Genomic DNA, 25,050 nt, shown 5'->3' with positions numbered 1-25,050 from the left:
TACCATGATCAGAGAGCTTCCCTGGTGGCTCAGAGGTTAAGGCATCTGCCTCCAATGTGGAAGACCTGGGTTCAATCCCTGGGTTGGGAAGATCCGCTGGAGAAGGAAATGGTAAACTCACTCCAGTATTCTTGCCTGGTGAATCCCATGGATGGAGAAGCCTGGTAGGCTACGGTCCACGGGGTCGCAAAGAGTCGGACACGACTGAGAGACTTCACTTTCACTTTCTTTCACTTTCACCATGATCAGATCTGCGTTTTGAAGAGAAGACACTAACTGAAGTTGGAAAACACATTGGAGGGAGTAAACGCAAGTAGGGAGATAAAGACCAGATGGGAAGAGGATGATGGTGGCCTGGATAAAGGCAGCGGGAGTGGGGATGCATGTGGCTTGGGAATTGACTCCATGGGGTTGGGAGTGAGCAGAGAGAGGAACCAGGGGTAGTTCAGACCTATGGTGGGGGCACCATGGGGCTCACAGGGGTTCGCACAGAAGAACAGAGGAGTTTTAGTCTTGAGACAGCGGGTGATTCAGGGAAACGATGAGTTTCCCATTCTCAGAATTAGGCTACCCTGCATTTTTCCCCATTATAATTAATGCTTTGAGAACTTTTTTTGAACATGTACTATTTTAGTGCCTTTAGATTGCATTAGTTGTTCCTTCAGATGAGAGTCTATCTCCTCCATCTCTGCTTCTCACAGTTTCTCACACTGCAGTGGCTTAATAAGTGCTTATCTCATGATACCCTTGGGATAAATTCCCAGGAAGAGCACTGCTGGCTCAAAGAGGAAGACTTTGATAATTCCTACTATGTATACACTTCCAGGCCTTATCCAAAAAGATCATCTATTTACACTCTCAGCAGTAATGCATGAGGATATTTTTCTTTTCCTTACAACCTTTCCAGATTTGGCCTTGGACTTTCATTTACCTGGTAGGGGTAAAATTCATTTTAAAATTTGTTGAATATACAATTTTAATTTCCTATTTGTTTTATTTTGGGTGAAACAGCTGAAAGCTTCCTTGGACCCCTTCCTTATTTAATTACAGTCTGATATTGTGCTCACATTGACATAAACGTGTCTGTGTTATCAAGTTTCTAAAGTTTGCCATGTATATTTTTGCATTTTTTTGGCTTTCATTCTATTATAATCTTTAAAGGTTTTAAATTATATATATATACATTTTGCCACCTTTCCCTTTCAACAGTCATTTCCTTCAACAAAAATTTCCCCTTTGTAGCTGAAATTGTGCTACTCCAAATCCATAATTCTTTAATTGCTGAGAGTTTGTTGAGGCACACATATTTTTTTATGGTATGTGGTCTGAATCTTAGAGAATTTTTCTTTCATGGTATAGGCTGTAGTTAGTAATTTTACTGGTTTTTACTCAATTCATCTGTATGATATCTGTAAGAAATATTTATGTGGGCTCATTTTTCCTATCTAATTTTATTGTCTTAAATTTAAATTATCCTGTGCTCAACCTTCCACTAAGGGAAATAAATTTTATCATTACAGACAAGAGGCTAAAACAAAACTATCTCAGAAAGGGTGTACACCAGCACCACACCAGGTGCTTTATGTAAAACCACTGTGAAAAATAATATTACACCCACATTACAGAGGAGGAAACTGGGGCTCAGAAGGGCTGAACAGTTCGTACAGGATCAAATATCTGGTAAGTGGCTGAGAACCTAGTTAAATGCATCAAGGATGTCCCAGAATGTCACCAAAGTTTAACAGAATACAGATGAATTTGCCATGAAAAAGAAAGGGAATAAGAAACCCTCGAATGGGTTATAAATATAAAAAACTGAAAGATGAGGTTGTCCCACCTGGATAGCATGAGAGAAAGAAGGAAGGGGGCCAGAAAACATGAGTCTGTACAAGAACACACGCTGGAGACAGGGAAGGCGCGAAAGACATGGTGTCTGGCAGGGGCTGAGCCCCGTTTCTGCCACTTAGGAGCTGTGTGGCCTTAGTCAAGTTCCCCAAGCATGTAATGGATTGTGGAGTGAAGGGTGCAAGAATGAGCAGGAAGAGCTGCCAGGGGCTGTTATCACAGACAGGGTGGTACCCAGGAAATCACAAAGCTTGTGAAGCACCTACCCACACTGCCTGCTGCTCAAATATTGCCCATGATTGTTATATGTGTCAGCTACACCACGTCATCAACTCAAACAAAAGTTTCAGGTTTCCATTTCCAAATAGAAAACAGTTCCCAGTTTGTGTGTACCTTTTCTAGGAGAGGTATGAGGTATAATCTGGCATCGTGTAATTTAAAATAAAAGTGAAATCCAGACACCACAAACCTAGTTCTACAGTAATCTATAACAAGAGCTTCTTTCTTTTTCTTCTTTTTAAAATTGAAATATAGTTGATTTATAGGCTTCTCCAATGGCTCAGCCGGTAAAGAATCCACCTGCAGTACAGGAGACACAGGAGATGTAGGTTTGATTCCTGGGTGGGGAAGATCTCTGGGAGGAGGAAATGGCAACCCACTCCAGTATTCTTGCCTGGGAAACTCCATGGGCTGCAGCCCGCCAGGCTGCTCTGTCCATGGGGTCACAAGAGTCGCACAGGACTTGGTGACGAAACAGCAACAATAGTTGATTTACATCAAATGTGTTAGTTTCAGGTATACAGCAAAGTGATTCAGTTACACACACACATATATGAAATATACTTTTCTCCATATTCTTTTCCATTATAGGTTATCACAAGGTATTGTGTACAGTTCCCTATGCTATACAGCAGGTCCATGTTTATCTATTTTACCTGTAGTCATGTATCTGTTAACTCCAATCTCCTAATTTATCCCACCCCTACCCTCCAATGGCCTTTCCCCTTTGCTAACCACAAGTTTGCTTTCTAAGTCTGTTTCTGTTTTGTAACGAGAGGTTGAACCCAACCTTCTCCCTACTCCTCATTTCAGTGGATATCACTCTCACATGAGCTTCTATAATTTCTTAGTAGCAAGCTGATTCTGGAGATGTCAGGGGAAAGAGGGTTTGGCCTCTGAGGTCATTAGTTCTGTCATCGTTATTAAGTAAAACAGCAATTACCCAAACTCCTCAAGAGATGAAAAGTTCTATCTAGCTGAACTTTCTGGTCATTTTAGGGTTAACAATAAAAAACTCTTTCAACTCTTGCTAATTTTTTTCTAAGTCATACAGGTTCCCACTTCAGTAAGTATGGTGTCCAAACTATAATTTAGCCTCCCTCTGATGAGTCAGACTCTATTCTGCCTCGGGGTCAACTCTACCAGGTGCACTGACTAAACTCTGGGAGGAGAAGAAGGTGAAGAGGGTTGGATGAGAACTAATCATGTAACACACTTCTGGAGGTTTATATTTTCTCTTTAAATACATCCCTCATGTCTAACTAGTTTGTGTTTGTGATGGGGAGGGAAGGTTTCTTCTAGAAACGAGTTTAGAAAGAAAACAGTCCATTAAGGGCTTTGGATACCTAAGTTTTATTTGACTACAGGTGGATATATCCCTTAAATAAGAATCTAGTGCCCTGGGAAGTGTTCTTAAGTATATTTCAGCATCTAATTGCAAGCACTGGCTATAGACAGGCAGAAGAAGAGCAAATTTTTCTAGCAGACTCTTCATCTAAACACAGACAAGGGTGGGAAGCTGAGTTAGCCACAGCTTTGTAGAGGTCACAGATTACCCAGAGTGTTTACAAATAATGCAGTCCTAGACAGATGTGCACATGCTTGAAGATAAAAGGATCTTTTAATAGAACGGTGGTCACCTTATAGTGGTTTTGGAACTTTTATCCAAGATGATTTGCCCTTTAAAGAGGAGGCTAAAGGTTAATTTTCTATGTCATAAAGACTGTAGACAAATGCCAGAATTCTATTCCCAGACCTAAATTATATAATCAGAAATAGAGCATTCAAACTGCACATCAAATAGTCTCGCTTTCTGGCAGACTATGAAAAAAATCAGTTTCGATGTTTGAAGTAGGCATCTGTTTATATAATGCAACCAACCATGACTGCCAAACATAATAATTAAATGTTTTAACAAGTGAGAAACCTTGCCAGAATATGTAATTTGAGGGGAAAATAAGCAGAGAGTTGATATGCAGCAGAAAATGCTGAATTATTTACCCCCTGCTAGTTAGAAGCAGACACTCATGCTGTATGTCTACCCGTAGAAATACTAAAAGAGAAAGGAGGGTTGTAGGAAGGACCAGCTATCTTCCTCTTTATCCATCAGTGTGCTCTTTCCTCTCACCCCAACTAGAAACCTGAGGAGTTCTCACCCACCTTTCACTATAAAATTATGTGTGGAAATGGACTTAAGCATCTACAAAGAAACATCTTATTTTTCTCTTTCATTCTTTGAATTATCAACTAAAAGTGTAGTTACTTTAGGCTGTGCCTGTACTTCACTTCTGGAAACGGGTAGAGAATGATTTTTTGAGTCCATAATAATGAAGTGCTTTTATGTCATTTACTTCTGTTAAAAAAAAAGAGCATTACGCCTGTTAATAATCTTAAATTTTTTTTCTAATTCTAAAGTCCTTGATATGATTGTCTATCATAAGATGCAAAGGAAAGAAATCATAGTACATTGACAAAGAGCTGAAGATTTTATGCATCAATGCTTCAATAGTACTTATAATAATAACTGAAAACATTCTTCATATATGTCTTATACATTATAATAAACTTAATGCATGTATATTATATGTTTACTATGTATATTTACTCCATATATTCATCTATTAAGTAGTTTATACTAATTCTATTACACATGTGTCAAAGCAATAATGACTTAAAATTTTCTGTATTCTCTTTTCACCTCAATGTTACTATTTGTGAAATGGAGCCTTAATATAGGCTTATAGTTACAATGAGCAACTAATTAGATCTTTTCAAAGGATTCAACTTCTAAGACAATTGCAAAGTCATTCTTAATTTTGAAGTTCACTCATCTCCATGAACGAACAATATAAAAGCCCTCTGGCTTCCCCCAGGAGCTTCAAGGAACAAAGGGAAAGCAGAGGAGGCAGCATCAATTTCTAGAATTTGTACAGCACTGCAAAGCACCTCAAACCCTGATTTATTCATGTGGGCATGCTGGATTCAGGTCTAATCTTCTTCATGGTATAGAGAGAACCCAGGCAGACAGAGTCATTATCAAAGGTGAGGTAGTAAAGGGAAGAAGGGGGAAGGCAGTTAAGGTCGCATGCTCTTTTCCCACTATTTAAATAGTAGCTGCTCGGTAACATCTGCACAATTTTTGTGTGCCCCAGAGCATAATTTCTTTAATAACAGGGATCCCGTTGATTCAAGGAGCCATTACTTCTTACCATTAGTTAAGCCGTTAGTTCTTACTCGTATATAGGTTCATTTGGTTTATTTGTATTATGTTTTAGATTCCACATATAACTGATACTATATAATCAGTTCATAATTATATAATCAGTATATTTGAAAAGCCTCCTTACTATTTACAATAGCCAAGACATGGAAACAACCCAAGTACCCATCAACAGATGATTGGTTTAAGATTGGATATTACTCAGCATTTGAAAAGACCCTGATGCTGGGAAAGATTGAAGGCAGGAGGAGAAGGGGACAACAGAGGACAAGATGGCTGCATGGCATCACTGACTCAATGGGACATGAGTTTAAGCAAACTCTGGGAGATGGTAAAAGACAGCGAAGCCTGGTGTGCTATAGTCCATGGGGTCACAAGGAGTTGGACATGACTGAGCAACTGAACAACAGCCATTAAAAAGGAATGAAATAGATACTGCTATTTATAGCAACATAGATGGATCTAGAGATTATCATACTAAGTGAATTGTCAGACAGACAAAGACAAATATTATATAGTATTAGTTATATGTAGAATCTAAAAAAAAAATACAAATGAACCTATATACAAAACAGTAATAGATTCACAGACATGGAAAATAATCTTATGGCCACTAAAGGGGAAAGGGAGGGAATGAGAGATAAATTAGAAGGATGGGATTAACAGATACAAACTACTACACCTAAAATAGACAAGCAATAAGGATTTACTATATAGCCCAGGGAATTATTAATGTATTCAATATCTTGTAATAACCTATAATGGAAAATAATCTGAAAAAAATATATATATATAAAAAACACTTTGCTGTACACCTGAAACTAATAAATACTGTAAATCAACTATATTTCAATTAAAAAAAGAAAAAGAAGAAGCTCTTAACTGGTTATCCCTTTTTCACTCTTATCTGCAATTCATTCTTTACCCAAAAGAGCAAACCTTCAAAAAACTAAGCTGGATTACATCAACTCCCCTGCTTAAAACCTATTAAGTATGCTCCCACTGAATTTAGAATAAAAGTCAGACTCTTCAACATGGCCTGCAGCCTGGGCATGGCACAGCCCTCACCTCATCACCTCACACACCTCACACAATGAGATAGGGATCTCATTGCACCACTCATCACCACTCACCAGCCTCCACACGCTCTGGCTTTCATTCATTCACTCATTCATTCATTCATGTCCCAACTTTAGGATTGCCCTTCCTGTCGATGAAAATCCAGTTTCTTAAGAGTCCCCTGTTCTTTTCACTCATAGCATTCACCCAATGTGGAATTATACACTTAATGATGGTCTTTACAATTATCTTTCAGCTCCCCTAGGCTCTAGGCTTCCTGTGGACGTCACTTCCATGGTTACCACTGTAAACTCAATATCTGCTCCAGTGCCTGGAATATGGAGCCTGTCCATAGTGTTGGCTGCATGAAAGCCTGAGTTAAGTGAGGTATGGAGGACTCCTGACTCGACCAGTTCCTCAAAAGTCTTGGGCTTTGGTTCCTTCTTGCCTATAATGGCCCTGCCATTTCCTCTTTAAAGGAGAACTCTCTAGCATGAGGAAAAAGCAGCAATGTAGGAGCTGTAACATTAGAACATTTGCCTCGGCCAAATGGTCTACTCTTGAGAGTCAACAAAGAAAGGTCCCTTGGTTAAAAATGTAGTGTGATCTAGGGTTTCTCCGACAATTAGGGAACCTAAAAGTTTGCCGAATGAACCCCCAAATGTGAAAACTTCTAAAAATAACCCTTAGGTCTAGGGCTGGTAGGTTGGCACAACTCCCGGGGGCACGCCGTTCCTGGTGGGTCCATGATTAGCACGGGCATATGTAGATTAGAGCGGGTCTGTGTGGCTGCAGGTAGTGGCCCTGCTCATTTCCTTAATGTTGCCTTTCTGCACTATTCTTCTAGTTCTGTGCTTTGGTCCTGGGTTTATTCTTTGTTAAAAACCCAACATTTATCTTATCCATGTCTTTAAAAATATGATTAAGTGCATCATATTCCTTATACAGTTAATGAAATAAAAGTCAGTGAGAAGCTATGAAAGGTGAAGCTACTTAATTTAAGCCAATTATTTAAAAAAATACCACCGACATCACTGATATTTGAAAATTGATTCCTCATTGTTTGTTTACTTTTAAAACACAAACACATGTGAAAATATTATATAAAATCTTTTTCTTGATGGTTTTTATTGATATTTCTATTAAAATCCATTGGGTTTATGAAGAAAAATAAACATCTATTTCATTGACGAAGCAGGGATAAAAATTAATAAAGCCATGTTTTTCCTTAAATACAAAAATCCCTTAGTAATCTCAGGCATGGTTTCAAAAGGAAATTAGAAATACATTTCAAGGTCAAAATCTGAGTTAGCATGTTTTCAACATGGAGAACACCTTGATAAGAACCTGATTGAGTATAAGACTCATTCTTTATAATTGCTTCACAGGATTCTGCCAAAAGTATCTAAATGAACAATTTGGGTAACTCTGACATCAAGTAGAGTGTTGAAAGTAATTTAGATAAACATTTCCCCCAAAGAACATCTCATGGTTTTCCATGTTAGCTAAAGAGTTAATTCTTCCCTAGAATGAAGCCTTGTGGATTTGAGCAGTGGTAATTGCAAGGAAACCAGGCATCAAAGTAGGTCAGAGAATGCTCTCTGTAGGAGCACGAATGCCATCAATGCCTCTTCAACACCCACAAACCCAAGTCAAAGTCATATTTTCTTTCTCTTTGCTCCTATTCATTTTGCACGCTAAAGACAATCCCAGCTGTCTACAATTATGAGCCTTGTGGGCTCCCGTCCTCCTCTGCTTGAAGGCAAGCTCTAAGTGAGGAATCTCCCTCTACCTCTCCTGAATCCACAGTGTAGTCCTGCAAATGTTTGACTTAAAAAAATGAATGTTGGTGTTTACAGTGATCTTATTTTAGCCATCCTACAACACTAGGTGGGGGGAGCGGAAAAAAAGCCCCAAGAAGAAGGCTTAAGCTAAAAGGTTTAAAAATAAATTAGGATCAACAATTGCTTTGAGTCATCACTGCCATAAAATAAAAAGATTACTGCCAGATGCGTGAAATATATTGGTCACAATAACTTGGCTCTCATTGTATTTACATTTAAGGTCAAATAAGATATTCTGCTTTGTATTATTTTGTACAAAGTAGGAGGACTGGATAAAGTATGGATTTTGTGTCATCAGAAGACTAAAACCGTTTTCCAGAAATGCATCAAAATTTAAATAACTGAAAGAAACACACATTTTTAAACCTTTACTGCACTCTTCTCCCAAAATAATCAACGTATTTTCAGGCTGACCTATGAAGCATTCTGATTTTAAAGTCCTTTGTCCAAGTAGTTTAGGTCAGACCTGATTGGGAACGTTGCACCCCAGCTGACAGGAATGCTGAGCTCTCACTTGGTCATGAGCCAGTGAGACTCCATGGAAACCAGTGAGTCCCCACAGATCAAAGAGGAGGTTAGCACTCAAGAATTGCCTCTAACAACCCTGAAATAGAAACTATGCTCAATAAGGGGACAATTTCTCAAATGGACCATTAAATTTTATTGTAGAAGAACTCAAAAATATCACCCACATGAAGTCCAGAAATTTACAAAGGGAACTGTTGGCTCTTAGAGAAAACCATAATTCCTTCTTTGGAACTAGACTTCAGGGAGTTGACTAATATTTGAGGGAGCTGTAAAGAAGCAAATCATTTTGCACTTTGTCTAGAAGGTGTTCTGGTGTTTAATGCTCCCAGGATAACTTTGTTTTGTTTTCAGAAAAGTTGCAGGAAGGGCAGCCAATGCTTTACATGCTTTCCTGGCAGGACAGAGAGCAATGAGGTTCACATTCAGCCCTTGTGGAAGCACCAGGACACAATAGTACATAGGCACCCTGAGCCTTCTCCAATACACAGAAAAGCCCTCAAAAACCAGCTGGAAAAAAATAGCTTTGTGAATCAATCTTCCCTTCCATATTCCTGGAGAGAAGCCTATTTGTATGTAAATATTTTAGTCACTCTTGTCTACAAGTCAACTTTCAAACACTTCTTTGGTCTCTATGTCTCTTTAGATACACATTTCACAAAAACCCAAGAGATCTTGCAACCCTTTATACTCGTTGATTGAGAAATCTTTTCAAGGGACAGGTAGCATTTGACAACAATGCACAAAATTTTCACTTGTTACTCTTGGTGGATTTAATATTACCTTTAGCTCTAAAGGATGGTCAGTTCTGCTTTTCTCCACTTCCTATCTTCCCACACATCTGAATTTGGTTTCTCTAAATGTTCCCAAGCAGTATATGCTCCTTACACACAAGGAAAACCACGTGATATTAGGTCATTTTAGCAGGAAAATATTTCTGCTTGAGTGAACAAAATATATTGTTTACACACATCTGTTGCAAATAGGAAAAACTAGATTGCTTTGAACAAGGAAAATTAATGATCCTCTGGGAGACTGTCACTGGAAGTTGTGCTTCAAACTAGTCTTTCCCGAGACACTCTATAAAGTTAGATTGTGTGTTACAAGCAGACACCCACCCATTCTGCTCAAATCCCATTTTAGTACCACAATAAGATGCCATAATGCTGTCTAAGTTTTCTGAAAACACAAAGACTTGATTGAACACATAATAGAAACAAGCAGCCTTCTTAGTGCCAATCCCTGACTACTACCCATAAAGTTGACATGTTGAAATTCTTTTTAAAAGTCATATCTACATCAATGCAAGATTTTAAAAGTCTGATGATCCCATAGTTGGGGATGCTAGAAACTTGAAATCTTAGTAGTTAGGTGACTAAAGGTAATACAGACCCAGCATTAACATATGCTTAAACAGGCTTAATTTTCACGTTGTAAAATTTAAATAGCTGGCATTCTCAGCTCTAAATAGACTAATATATAGCAAGTCAATTTTTAAAAGTCCATCTTTCTTATTGCTCATCAGTTTAAAAAATGTGTGTGTGTGTGTGTGTGTGTGTGTGTATCTATATACATAGCTCTTAGCAGAAAAACTAAAGAACTTTATAAATGCAGTGGGTATGATGGCAACTATACCAGGTTAGAAGACAAGACTTCTTGATTCTAGTTCAGTCTCTGACATAAACTTGCTGCCCAAATTTGGTGGTGACACCAACTTTCTTCATGCCTCAATTTTCTCATAAGCAACATGAGATATTTAGGACTAGATCTTTTAGATGTCTAAAATTAACACCCAGGTATGGCTGAGGTGAGCACAGAGAGGGGTGGAGACATTAGGCTTATTGGTTATCTGGAGGGTTGAATTCTACCCCAAGCAGAGAAGAAGGGCATTTCATGAAGAGACAAGATGACAGACCCACGTCAGCAGCGAATGGACCAATGTAGTAGAGAGGTTATGGAATGAAGTAACAAGAGATTCTGCATGAGAGAGTCAGACCAAAGAGGCCCCTGAAGGGGAAAGCCAATATTATCTTGTAGTGACTGCAGCTTATTGAGAGGAAGGCCAAGTTTACCCTTGTTCTTACACTTTTTTGTTTTGGCAATATTCCAGTCTGAATATATTGGCTTACTTCAGACAACTACAAGTCTTTTGGACTGCAGAAAGTGGAACATCTGGCCCTCTTAATACATTTTGTCCATGGTACACATTCGCATTATATTTATATAACTTGCTTCTTTTACCCAGAGTGCTGCTAGGGTGGAAAGAGGACTTATTTTCCCATGGATACAACATTATAAAGGATAAATAGGGAACAAAATTGCCTACACGTAACTTGGATGCTAAATATCACAAGGAGTCTGCCCTCCTGGTTATGACCCAGTCCCACCTAGCTATCCAAGGTAGAAATGTGGAAGCCATCCTTCAACTCTTGGTCTACTGTTTTCAGGCCCTGTCTCTACAGTTTATGTTTGAGTTCTAAAGACAGAGAAATCAAGAGCGGAAAGTTATTTTCACTTAAAACTCCACAAGATATTAGAAGCATCTGTCCCAATTCTGCACAGAATATAGTATGACTCTGGCACATGCTCCAAAGAACAAAGCACCAATTGTCCCAGGGTAGGCTCTGCGCATGAGTGATTCTGGATGGCAGTACTGTCTGGATTTCGGGCACCTCCCAGTCATGGAGAGCTGAGCAACTTAGATCAAAAGATGAAGACACCGCAGCTGTTCATAATAAGATTTGTGCTCCCTGTCCCTCCAAGGTGCCAAGAAATAACTTGAGGAAGTTTGTAGAAGTAGAGACAGTCTGCAATTGTATGCAGGGATAAGAGGCAGGGATGGAAAGACTATATATACACTAATCTTTCATTTGGAATAAGAGTGCAACAATTAAGTATAATAGCCTGTTTCATGGGCATTGTTGGTTGCTTACCCAGAATCTACCTTCCACTTCTTCCTTTCCAATAACTTGCTTTGTTGAGATATCTACCTCCTTGTCTCTTCTGCTCACAGTCACATCCTGTTTTCTCTAAATGGTTCATTTGGGAACCACATTTTCCTGAATCAAGATACCATATTATTTAACCCATTTACTGAGCAACTGCTCAGCATACAAGAGGGAGCAAAATTAATAACCTGCCTTTAAGATTAAAATCTGGTGGTGGGGAGAGATAATTAATCCTCCTTCTATATGTAAATGTAAATATTTGATGTTTAAATTGGCGCTCCCAAAGTATGGATGATTTGTTTAATTGTACGTCTGAATGAACTTCTGAGAAATGGTTGGAAGTAATTAGAAGAGAAAGTTCTCTTGGATGTCTTTCAAGATGTTTAGAAGAATGATCATGAAGGAAGAAAAATAAATTAAAGCACTCAATATCTCACGGCAGGTCAGTTGGTCATGTCAATGAACCTCTAACCATCTGTTTTTTTTGTATTCTAAAGTGACTCCAAGAGCATCATAATTATTTTCATAAGTGTTTAAAGTTTCTCAGATAGGAAAACTATGTTCATAAAATTCATAAATGTTAAAAAATTAGCAATTTTATTTTGTGTCTAAGAAACACACAGTTGAGACTGACCTCGAGGTGTACGAGAGATACAACAGCTCTCTGAGTTCCAAAGGAAAATTACCCAAGCTCTCGCCATGAGAATCTGGCTGTTGACTCTCTGCTTCAGGCTCACTCAACTCTATACATATGAGCAGAACCAATTTAAAAATAGAGCATGTTCCAAAAGAGTCCTGGTAAATGGTTGTTTACTTACATAAAAGAAAATGTGTTCCAGGTTCTAATGGTATAGAAGGTTCCCAACTTTGCCTGTAAAAGCTTTTTAAGCTATTTGTTGTTCAGTCTCTAAGTCACGTCTGACTCTTTGCAACCCCATGGACTGACTGCAGCACACCAGGCTTCTCCGTCCTTCACTATCTCCTGGAGTTTACTCAAACTCGTGTCCATTGAGTCAGTGACGCCATCCAACCATCTCATCCTCTGTCATACCTCCTTCTCCTCCTGCCCTCAATCTTTCCCAGCATCAGGATCTTTGAAGCTATAATGATTCTCAAATGTGGGATCTAATAATAGGTTATCAGGGTTTATACAGAAGAATAGGTTTCACAGACCAAGAGGTAACCCTGATTGGGAAGATGGCAACTTGAAAGGTAAAGATTTCCTTACCCTCCCCTTTGTCTCTCTTTCAACCAAGTATTACCAAAACCAGCCAATTTTCACTTTGGGATATACTTGGGAGGAGGACTGTCATGATATACATGTTCCTTCTTTCTACAAATCATTCTTCTTTTTTTTTTTTTTGGCAGAACTACTCAACATGTAGAGTCTTAGTTCCCTGACCAGGAATTGAACCTGGGCCCCCTGCAGTGGATGCACAGAGCCTTAACCACCAGGACCACCAGGAAGTCCTTGGCCTATCCTTCTGTACTCGTCTCTCCTCTCCCTATGAGGCCCACATAGGCCATCATTCCTATAGTCTTTTCATTCTCCCCTCAGTGTACCAGGCCCCATTTTACTGTTCATTTCAAAGCATTCCACCTCAGTTCTTGCACAAAGTAAATGAAAATGCCTGGGTCTTAGAGTTTGAAAATTCAAACTGGCATAAATTATAAATATATCAGACTTGAAAGTGTTATATAATTGTAATGTGCTTCTATTATTGCTTTGGTATGTTGATGAAGCTCTCCTGACTCAATCTTATACACGATTACTCAAGTCTGTATGATTATAGCTTTATATTAATAGCGAATGTATCTCTCTAAACTCTGATATCAAGATACATGGCCTCATAAAAATGTTTATGCCACATTTTCTACATTTTCTAGTTGTAAGCAGTTCTACAAACATTGGAACTTCAATTGTTTATGTGAACAGGGGGGAAGAATATTAGTATTGGCAACTGGCCACCCAAATGACCTGAACTGCTTTCCAGGTATAACATGGGTTAAACAGGCTCTGTTTGCCAGAGGACTTCCCACGCATAGCTTTATGTCTAATGAGGAAAAAATACACTCTGAAATACTTTTCAAGTGACCTTTTTGGAAAACAACCCTGGCTTAAATTGAAGATTGCCTGCATGTAACATATGTTGTGTATACACATGGTTTTACTGACTGAATCCTAACTGGTTCCCAGTTTTTCCCTACAGAATTCTAGTTTTGAATGTTCAAATAGTCTTGAAAATGTTTGAATTTAAAAAATTTTCTTTGGAAAGTTCATTTTGCTAAGAGAGGGATCTTGCTGGATCCCAACAGAGGTGCGTGCAGAGTCAGCCTGCTCCTCTACACCTTTTGGGGTTTTATCTAGCATCACTTCCCAGACAGACAAGGGAGAGGAGGGCACAGGGCAGAGAATGAACACACTGAGCGGGGCGTTCCATAGCTAGGGGATGTGGTTTGCAACCCTTCACCCCATCGCCTGACCCAAGAAGGAATAAGGCCATTCCCCTGGGAAGCTTTCTTCCAAAGGATCTCACGCAGTTCAGTTTTATAACTTTAAGCCTGCAGACCAAGGAGACTTTTTTTCCTTAAGTAAATATTTTAACAAATAACTTTTCCATATAGGCAAAATATTGCCCAAATTAGTAGCACATATTTTGTTCAGAAATAAACTTTGCAAATGCATTTAAATGTGACTTCAGGATGGAACACACACCTTGGCAGGTGAAACTTGCCTACAAACGGTTATTTCACCAATACTTATATTTTGGAAGGAGGAGGTCCCCAAACCTCTGGTTAAAATGCTAAAGTATAGAGTTTTAAAAACTGGCTCTGAATATGGGGTGACTAAATAAAGCTAAAAGACCCATAATTAACAGAATGTTTCCTTCAGTTTTAAAGTGCCACCACATTTTTGTCTCTGAAACAGATCCCTAACTCTTCCTCAGGCTTCTTTTACAGCAACATTCTCGCCACCAAACACTCGCCGTGGAAAATCTGGCCAGGAGGGGAGAAAAAGTTATTGAGACTGAAGAGGCAATGAAGAAAAATGAAAATCTGCCCAAGAAAAAAATGTTAGGCCTAGAAAATAATAGTTATGAAGAAAATTATAATATTTCTTAACTTGGAGGTACTCTAAGAAAATAAAACATGAATATATATATATATATATAGTCAAGTTTTAAGATTGTTCACTGTTTAGTAGACATGTTTATTACAAATGCTGGATAGTAAGATTTTTCTGGAGCTTCAAAGTTTACTCTGCAATATATTTCACATTCAGAACTATGAACCCTGGTGGCTCAGTGATCAAGAATCTGTCTGCCAATGCAGGAGATGTGGGTTCCATCCCTGAGTTGGGAAGATCCCCTGGAGAAGGAAATAGCATCCCACTCTAGTATTCTTGCCTGGCAATCCCATGGACCAAGGAGCCTGGTGGGCTCCAGTGCATGGGGTTGCAAAGAGTCAGACACGACTAAGTGACTGAGCACTGAGCATCTTTGTACTTAAAATAAACACAGTTATAATTTTGAATCAAAAAAGTCTGTGAGCAATTGGTTACATGTCAGGCACCAGGCAATATATCACATACATTAGACCTCGTCCTGCCTTTGAACTACTTCAGTCCATTAGAGCAGGAATTAACAACTCTCAAGGAGGCATTTCAAGAAGGATTTTTAAGACCACAAAGCAGTGTCCAGAGGCACTACATAATTAAAATTGCTAAATGAATTGTTCGGAGGCTAACTGATATAGGAGGAGGCAGATAAAATCAGGCCGGAGTCATTTATAAAGAAAGAGGAATTTGAACTGAGTTTAAGAGGAAAGATAAGGTCCAGATAACAGTATTACTGCCACTGCCCTCCAGCTCCATTTGAGAGCCTGCCAGACTTTCACTATAGCTGGCATTGTACATGCACTCCCAACAGCTAACCTGAAGTGAGTTTATCGTCATGATTTACAGATGCTGATGGCAGAAACTTTGCCCATGGCCTCCCAGGAAGGAGATGAGCAGTGACGCACACCCAGGTCAAACTGACCCCAGAGCCCACTGTGTTCCCCTCACACTGACTACAAGGAGTGGAGACAATTTTGGGTGGCAGAAAATACACTTTTATAGAACAGTTGACTTAAAGACAGAATGAAAAAATAGGTCAGAGTTTTTGGAGCAAGCAACAACACATCATTGTGAATTTCAGACTAGACACCTGACATATTAATCCAGCCCTGGGAGTGGCCCAGGCTGGAGGAGAGACTGAACTGGAGGTTCATGAATTTGGAAAAAACAGAGAGAAAGAGAATCTGGCTCCTCTGCCCAGAGGTGGTACCATGGACGCACATGGCATGGCCAGGGTGGGCAGCATCTAGAACTCCAGAGCAGCAGAGAAGACAGCAGACTTGAAATTGAACTTGGATATTTATAATACATGCCATTGTATGACTTTGGTTGATGACTAAAATTTCTGAGAACTTCAGTCTCCTAACCTGTGAAGATCAATTCATGATGATAACTGCGCAGAACTAAAAGGATGAAATAAAAAAAGTGTAGTGTGTGGGAAGGAATCAGATGTTCATTTTTTCCCCTCTATGAAGGGTGTAGAAATGGAAAAGAAGGGATGAGACAGGTAGGGAAGTAAGTTTACTGAGGTCTGGTGACAACTTAGATATGGGATGGTGGGGAGGAAGGGAGAGAGATGTCAGGTGTGTGCTTGAAATGATAAGCCTGCACAAAAATATCTTCATTTTCCTCAAATAGGAGTTAAAAGGTAGTTTTAGGAATAAGTGACCTTAGAGGTGACTGGGAGATCCCCAAATGAAAACAATCTGAAAAGAGTTAGAAATGAAACAGAGGGTTTAGAGAGAGAAGGGAAACCGAAGAAAAATGATTTGGTGATCATTTGTCAAAGAGCCTGGTTGCTATAATGTTCCATTTATGAGGACTTGTGAAATTGCTAAACTCTGTTTTTCTTTAAATGACTATGCTTTAGAAATCAAAGGAATATATATGAAGTTACAACATTTTAAGAAACCCAATCCCATACTTTTTAAGACAAAGAATATTAAAAGAAAATACTCTACTTAATACAGGACTTAAGATCAATTGCAACAGCCAGGCTTTCAATTGAAAACACAATGACTGCTTTAATACCCGACTTAACTCTCAAAAGTCTTTATCACAAATGTAATCTTTCTCCAGAATAGGGCTTTCCGCATGGCACAGGAAAGGCCCAATGCTATAAGGCAATAAAACACAGACTTCTGAAAGTATGCATACCTTGGAAAACACAACTGAAGCAGCGATGATTGGGATCTGGAATGGGACAGGAAGCCAGGGCCAAGACAGAGGCGGAGGAGAGGTCGGCTTTACTCAGTCGACATGAATACAGGCCTTGATCACGTAAAGCTATGGTGGATCATTCTGTCGTACGGATTCCTAAGCATGGTGACTCTGGCCCAGTGCTTTTACAAGTTTCTCAAATATTACAACTGTCTGCTCCAGACACTGGGTTCATTATCTACAGCTGCCGAAAACAGATCTGGCATCACTGAATGTATCTGGTTCTTTTGACATTTTATGTGACGGCCTTTCTGTGCCTATTAGATGGCCCCCTGGCAAGCTGCAAACAGACCCATCCAAGGATCATCCTCAGTGGCAGAAGCTAAAAACATGAGACTTTCAATAATCCTCTACGATCCCACACTTCATGGGGACAGACTATACTATCTGGTTTCTAAAACACAATAATTATCTTGCACCTAGCTTCATAGCAAGCAAATAACTTGTTAACCTCTGTATATCCATACTTATAGCTTTGAAACACACAAAGAAAAAACTGATATAACTAAAAGAAAATGTCAACAATCCACTCCTACAATTAAGCTCCAAAACAGCTCCCTCAGAAAATGACAGGTCAAATAGAGAAAAAGTTCAGTAAGGATTATGATGATTTGAATAACAATTAAATCATTCTGATTTAATTGGTATCTTCCAACAGAAAATAAGCATTATTTTCAAAGACATGGGACATTCACATGAGAAGTACATCTCTTCGGATCACATTTCTAAGATTTTTGGTACTCTAAATTTCTCTTATTACTTTTTAATCACATACTGCTTCATAGAAAGGTTACTCTTTTAAGTGTTTTACCTTCTCTGACTCACTTTGCAATGTTTCCAAGGATAGAAGCCTTGTCTTCTTGCTTTTGTATCCCTCTCAATACTTAGCACTCTACACAAAGTATGCATCCATTTATAAAATGTTCATCCTAAAACAGATCACTTTTAATGATGTATCAATAACCTATGCTAAATAATTCTATGCTACTTCTCTTCCAATAAGGAGTCCTTCAGAATCTATCAAATGTTATTAAGTTGGAAGTAGCTTAACAGCAAGATTTAAAGAAACTTTCTTCCACATTAGAATTTCAGAATACTGAATGTCATCTTTTGCTGATCCCTGAGCCAATGGCTTATACTTGTATCTGACTCTTTGAGACCCTTTGGACTGTAGCCCAGCTCTTTGGTCCATGGGATTTTTCAGGGAAGAATACTGGAGTGTGTTTCCATTTCTTCCTCCAGGAGATCTTTCCAACTCAGGGATTGAACCCGAGGCTCTTGTGTCTCCTGCATTGCAGGCAGATTCTTTATAACTGAGCCATCGGGGAAGCCCAATGGCTTAGCTAAATGCTTCAAGATGCTTCACAAGTTGTATGCATGGAACCTACAGATCAGTCTGAGAGGAGAGAAGAAGAGGAGGGAACCCCTCATGAGCAAACTCAAGGGCTGCCTCCATTACTGGTTATCCAGGAGGAGCTCTTGGAGTCATTGTATAGAGTTTCGTGCTCCAAATATCCTCCTTGGCTTCTCCTACTGGGACAGGTTGCAGTTATGGCTTCAATTCATCCATATTTCTTCCTATAACCCATTTGTGGGTTTGTTAGTCGCTTCCTCTTTCCATACTAAATCGGCATTCAGTATCAGGAGCCTGGCAGGCTACAGTCCATAGGGTCGCACAGAGTCAGACACCACTGAAGCGACTTAGCACTCAGCACACACGCATGCACAAGCTACCTTCCACAGAACAACACAGTAATAGGTCAAAAAACTAGCAGGCGAAAAAAAAAAAAAAAACTAGCAGGCGGGGCAGGGGGCTTTGAGGAGGGAGGAGGTATTCTGTTTCAGTAAGTTTGGGAACTTTGTCTGTAACACCTCTTTGTTGAAGATGCACCAAAACCTTGCTTAAATCCCAAACCTACTTGACCATGATGCCCCCCTCCCCATCCCTGTTTTTGACAGAAACCTATTACCATAGTTTCACATAGTATACTGAGAATCCTCTTATGCTCAGTGCCAGAATGAGAACTAGTCCTCATTCCAAAGTCATTCCTTCATAAGAAACACCTTTTTTTTTTTAAACTTACATCATTTTTCTCCCAGAAATGGTTGGGGATTTCCCTTTATACTTTTCACAGCTAAAATGAAAGACCTACAATGAGGAAATCTTCTTCCTTCACCCCTCCTCCCCACAAAAGGGTGTCTAATCTCCATACCAGCTTAAGGTATGCAGACTTCTAGAAGATATTTTAAATTAAAAAAAAATTTTAGTTGTAACAATTTCATATAAAATTTACCATCTTAACCATTTTTAAGCATACAGTTCAGTAGTGTTAAGTACATTTACACTGTTATGCAACCCATCCTTGGAACTCTTCAAAGGAGATATTTTTTAATAGAGGAAGCGGTGCCCAAAGTCAGAGAGTCTTTCTCTATGTCTTTCTGAATGTGTAATCTTGTGCCATATGGGCTACATGTGCTATATTTTTGTAACCACTACATTGGTTATTATAACATTTTTAATTTTTGATTACACATTTAAAAATTATTTTCATGACACCTCCATGTTAAGAGATAATCAGGGTAGTTTGCAATGGAAGAAACTTAAGGAAGGCATCTCAATGACTTTTTAAAGATCCCACTGCATTTAGCTGTTGTCCTCAAACTGTGCCAAGAATTGTACCAGATGGGTATATTATTAGCAATGACTCGCTCAATATAATGAGTTATTTATTCTTAATGTCAATCATTTATGCTGCAGTCCCGATAATGCTTCTATTAGCTGCCTTTGGACAAATCTATCAGCCCTAAGTAAAACACTTCCAGGGATCTGAAACCACTGGTAAGATCACTTTCAGGGCTGTGAAAATCCCCAGATAGAGATGGAAGAAACTAGAGTGATGTTTACACCCTCCAGACAAGAACGTGACCACATACTTGGGTTCAGAAAATGCTAGCAAGAACTGTAAAGATCTGGATGTCCTGGGCACCCCAGTGCCTGCAGTGTGCCTTGGAACATTTAATTGGCATCTCTCAGCTCCTCGGGCAGCTCTCTTCCCTGTGCTCCTTCCTCCACCCCTGATACCCTCTCATCAAGAACAGGGCAGGTGAAACCCTGGACAAGAAGGCACCAATAATAAAATGTATGGGCAAGTTTATTCAGGGAAAAAAATATGCTTGTATGAGTATTGGTACATACATATTTTCTTGGTGGTATTTCAAAGATAACGTCGTCTTTGTTAACATTCATTTTATTGATGTATAGTTGATTTATAATGTTGTGTGGATTTCTGCTGTACAGCAAAGTGATTCAGTTATGCATATACACACATGCTTTTTCATATTCTTTTCTGCTATGGTTTATCACAGGATATTAAATACAGCTTCCTGTGCTAAACAGTAGGACTTTGCTGTTTATCCTTTCTATATACAATAGCTGGCGTCAAAGACATAGTCCTGAAGCAGAATAACAGACACACACGTGTACACATACACAAGTCATACCAAGGGAAAAACTTGGGGTCAAAAAACTGCAGAATGGGCCTATATTCCTCTGATAGTTTAAAAATTTCTGTAAATCAGGATTACCTAACCAAATACTACTAATTCAGGTCAGTTGATTCCTTCTGTTTACACCTCCAGACTATGTTTTCAACAGCTGGAGACAGCAGAGCTTCTCTCTAGATTTCTCTCGCTTTCCTAGCTTAATCTGATCAGTTGGTACCCAGTAGCATCCTCTGTCTTGCTACCTGGAGAGAATAGCTCTCCATATATATGGTTGATGGGTAACAGACTGGTAGATTAGTATTATAGTGATGTACTATATACATTTTTGTTCACATGCCCAGATACTTGCTAATCTAAGAACTAGAGGTTTTGCAGTTTACTTATATACCTCAAACAATTTCAGAACACTTCAGAGATATAACAGGACTCTTTTGGGGGAGGGCATTATCAAGTTTAATATATATATATATGTATATGTATATTTACATATACATATACAATATATGTATATTGTATAATTGTATACAATTGTATAATTGTATATACAATATAAATATATGTATATTTACATTTAAAATAAATAATTGTTTTACAAATACAGGGGTACTTTTTCCTTTTGGAGGGCTAGGAAAAGGAGCATGTGGAGTGGCCTGGACCAGCCTGAGACCAGCATGGGGTAAGAGGAATCTAGAGGGACACCAAGGTGGAGGAGGCCATCAGAATACCTTTTCTGTTGTTGTTTTAAGAAATTCTAGAAAAGTAAAAATGTTCCTTCTAACCCAACTATTTTTGTGAAAGGGTTAAACCATGCTGGGTTGGATGAATCACAAGTTAAAATCAAGATTGCTGGGAGAAATATCAACCTCTGATACACAGAGATACCACTCTAACGGCAGAAAGTAAAGAGGAACTAAAGAGCCTCTTGATGAGGGTGATAGAGGAGAGTGAAAAACCTGGCTTGAAACTCAACATTCAAAAAACTAAGACCATGGCATCCGGTTCCCCCACTTCATGGCAAATAGATGGGGAAGTGGAAACAGTGACAGGTTTTATTTTCTTGGCCTCCAAAATCACTGCAGATGGAAACTGCAGCCATGAAATTAAAAGATACTGGCTTCTTGGAAGAAAAACTATGGCAAACCTAGACAGTGTATCAAAAAGCAGAGACATTACTTTGCTGACAAAGTTCTGTATAGCCAAAGTTATGTTTTTTCCAGCAGTCATGTACAGATGTGAAAGTTGGACCATAGAGAAGGCTGAGTGCCAAAGAATGGATGTTTTCACACTGTGGTGCTGGAGAAGACTCTTGAGAACCCTTTGGATTGCAAGAAGATCAAACCAGTCAATCCTAAAGGAAATCAATCTTGAATATTCATTGGAAGGACTGATGCTGAAGCTCCAATACTTTGGCCACCTGATTCGAAGAGACGACTCATTGGAAAAGACCCTGATGCTGGGAAAGATTGAGGGCAAGAGAAGCGGACAACAGAGGATGAGATGGTTAGATGGCATCACTGACTCAATGGACATGAATTTGAGCAAACTCCAGGAGATTGTGAAGGACAGGGAAGCCTGGTATGCTGTAGTCCATGGGGTCGCAAAGAGTCAGACATGACTTAGCTATTGAACAACAACAAAACTGAGTCTGGAGATGGAGGCTGACCAATGCAGGGTCACCCATCTCTCTGGGCATTGAGGATGGGGCCCTTCCAGCATCTGATCACCACAGTTGTTACCTCAAACCAGAGATCTGGAGCCCTAGTTCTCAAGAGGGGGAAACATGACTTTTCTAAAGAAGGAAATTAACTCATTCAATCTTTCAGCAAATATTTGGCCTTCCCTGATGTCTGGCTTTTTCTAGAGAATATAGCAAAGAGCAAAACATGCAAAGACCTGGCTCTCAGGGAGCTTTTGTCTGACTGGGTACCAATTCTGCAAAAGAAGTTCATCAGACGTTCAACACACTTACTTTAAATCAAAGTGACTTTTAGAAGATAATCGTACATGGTCACTGCAGTTGAAGACTGACAAAGATCTTAATATTTTCTCCAACATTAGATCATGGCTTCAGAAACAAACAAAACCAGAAAAGTCATGGTAATTGAGAATGAAACATATTCAGTAACACAGATCAGTAATCATGGAAGATCCAAGAACTTGAGTTCTAGACACGCCCCTGCAGAGAGGAGGCAGGGTCATCACATGTTCTCATGGAACACACATTTTGCAGGCAAAAAAAAAAAAAAAAAAAAAATGCTTGTCCAGAATGGAACCAAAGAATCCTGAGCTAGTCTCTCTTTCCCTTCCCTTATTTTCCATATCATATTACAAAGCAAACAGAAAATAACTGGATCTCTCAGAGGAGAAAATATTTATTTTGCTCTAGGCAAATATCATGAAAAACCACAGCTACCTAACCTCACAAGATGTCATTTCTTTCTTTGGACACAGAACCATGTATATCTCTCTGATGAGCACACAAGTCTATGATAAGGTCATTTACATAGAAGGTAATCATTTCTGTGAAAGAAATGATTATTTCTCTTCAAAAAAAAAAGGAAAAAAAAGTATTCAAAAGACTGAATTGTTCACATATATAGAGTGTGCCTGACTGAGACCTCGGTAGGTGCATGTGATGACTTTCTTGGGTTCTGGGGCACTCTGGCCTTTTCCTCCATAAAAGAGAGTATTAAAAATTGCATTTTATGATTCCATTGGTATAAAGAAAAATATAATCCAGCTTGAGTTTGTTATTATATATTCCAGCCTTCCTTGGTAGCTTAGATGGTAAAAAAATCCACCAGCAATGTAGGAGACCAGGGTTTTATCCTTGAGTTGGGAAGATCCCCTGGAGAAGGGAATGGCAACCCAACCCAGTATTCTTGCCTGGGAAATCCAATGGACAAAGGAGCCTGGCAGGCTATTTTATTCATCTGGGGGGAAAGAATTAAAATTAAAACATTTTCATGGGCCACTAAAAGCAGCATGGCCCCAGGCATGATATCTGTGTGTAATAGATACGTCAACTCTGTACCTCAGACTCTTGATTTTTAAACTACTCAGAATTCTAATCACACATTAGACAAAAAAAAAAAAAAACTCCTTTCTTGCTAGGAATGAAAACTTTCTTGCCAGGATTGAAGATCTGTGGTAAGAAAACCATTGTTTTATCAGCTAACAAAACACCAATGAACTCTAAACTCCAACACACACAAGGACATCTTTATTCCATTAAAATATCGTTTGTCTTTGTAATAATTTGAGTACCTCAAGAAGCATAATGCAATGTATTAAATATTCATGATTCCAATAAAGCATGATCATTTTGCTGGCTAAAGGCAAACTCTAACCCCTTGCTGCACTTACGCTTTAATTTTATTTTTTATTTTACTGTTTGGTTACAAAAAAAAAGGCCTGGTGTAAAATTGAAAGTATAAAAGAAAAAAATAATCCAGAGTAAAAATGATAATGCTACACTTATCAGGACTGGGTGTCTTTACATATTTCTTTCATTCTAGTAATTATTTAATATGGAAGTGAATAATGTCAATTCAACATTTCAAGTCTTGAAAATAGCTTATAATGTGGTCTGACTGTGATAAATTAAAGGACTTAGAAAAGTCCTTTCCTTTCCCTTTTACCATTCAGTGTGGTTTTCAAGTACTACTGCTGCTGCTGCTGCTGCTGCTAAGTCGCTTCAGTCGTGTCTGACTCTGTGTGACCCCATAGACGGCAGCCCACCAGGCTCCCCCGTCCCTGGGATTCTCCAGGCAAGAACACTGGAGTGGGTTGCCACTGCCACCACAAAATTAGATTGAGATTTTAAATCTTAAAGAAAAGAGAGAAACTTAAAAAGAACAGGAAGAACTTTTCTGTCCAATGAAAAGCATTTAAAATGCTACCTAAAGAGTGACTCATTAACAGTAGAGAGCCAATGGGAAGAAATGACTCCAATTTGGGTCACACTATGGTTTACTTTTCCTGAGTCCATTTTTATTCTTCACTTATGTACTTTGAAATATGAATTTTCTTTTGTATCTCATCCTTTGGTTATAGTTGTTATTCCATCTTACAAAACAGTTTAAAAAGAAAAACAAGAAAAATTTTGCTCACAGAGGGTACTTATAGGAAAATACCTAACAAACTCAAGAATTTATTAATCTTTTAGTGCATTTCATACTCAAGTGGCAAAAAAATGAAAACAGCTTACTTTTATGGTTGAAGCCTTTCCAACGTCTTCATCCACTAACTCTTCACATCTGTCTCCACCTGGAGGAGAAATGCAAAGATAAATTGCTTTTTACTTAAATGTTACTTTTCCAGAATGATTTCAGTGGAATATTGAAGAAACATCTGGGTCAATTTTAAGTGGCAAAAGGAAGACTGGATTTAAGAAAAAAACACACATAATTTTCCTAGGAAAATGCCACATCTATGGGCTTCCCAGTTGGTGCAGTGGTTAAAAAAAAAAAAAAAAATTCTACCAAT

General features: G+C 38.8%; 1 protein-coding gene across 2 annotated transcripts in view; it reads right to left on the bottom strand.

The window, feature by feature from the left end:
- Positions 1 to 25,050, bottom strand: part of PLEKHG1 (pleckstrin homology domain containing, family G (with RhoGef domain) member 1) — a 250,271-nt gene that overhangs the window by 160,395 nt on the left and 64,826 nt on the right. For both annotated transcript variants that reach the window (XM_010840819.1, XM_010840818.1), the window contains exon 2: positions 24,773 to 24,831. The gene's annotated coding sequence lies outside the window, so the exon portion shown is untranslated. The remainder of the gene's footprint in view (positions 1 to 24,772; positions 24,832 to 25,050) is intronic.

The sequence above is a fragment of the Bison bison genome, unplaced genomic scaffold, assembly GCF_000754665.1.
Source record: "Bison bison bison isolate TAMUID 2011002044 unplaced genomic scaffold, Bison_UMD1.0 scf7180017864148, whole genome shotgun sequence".
In the NCBI taxonomy this organism is placed as follows: Eukaryota; Metazoa; Chordata; class Mammalia; order Artiodactyla; family Bovidae; genus Bison; species Bison bison.
Note: the sequence above shows the minus strand (reverse complement) of the source record. Positions and strands in the feature narration are given on the sequence as shown.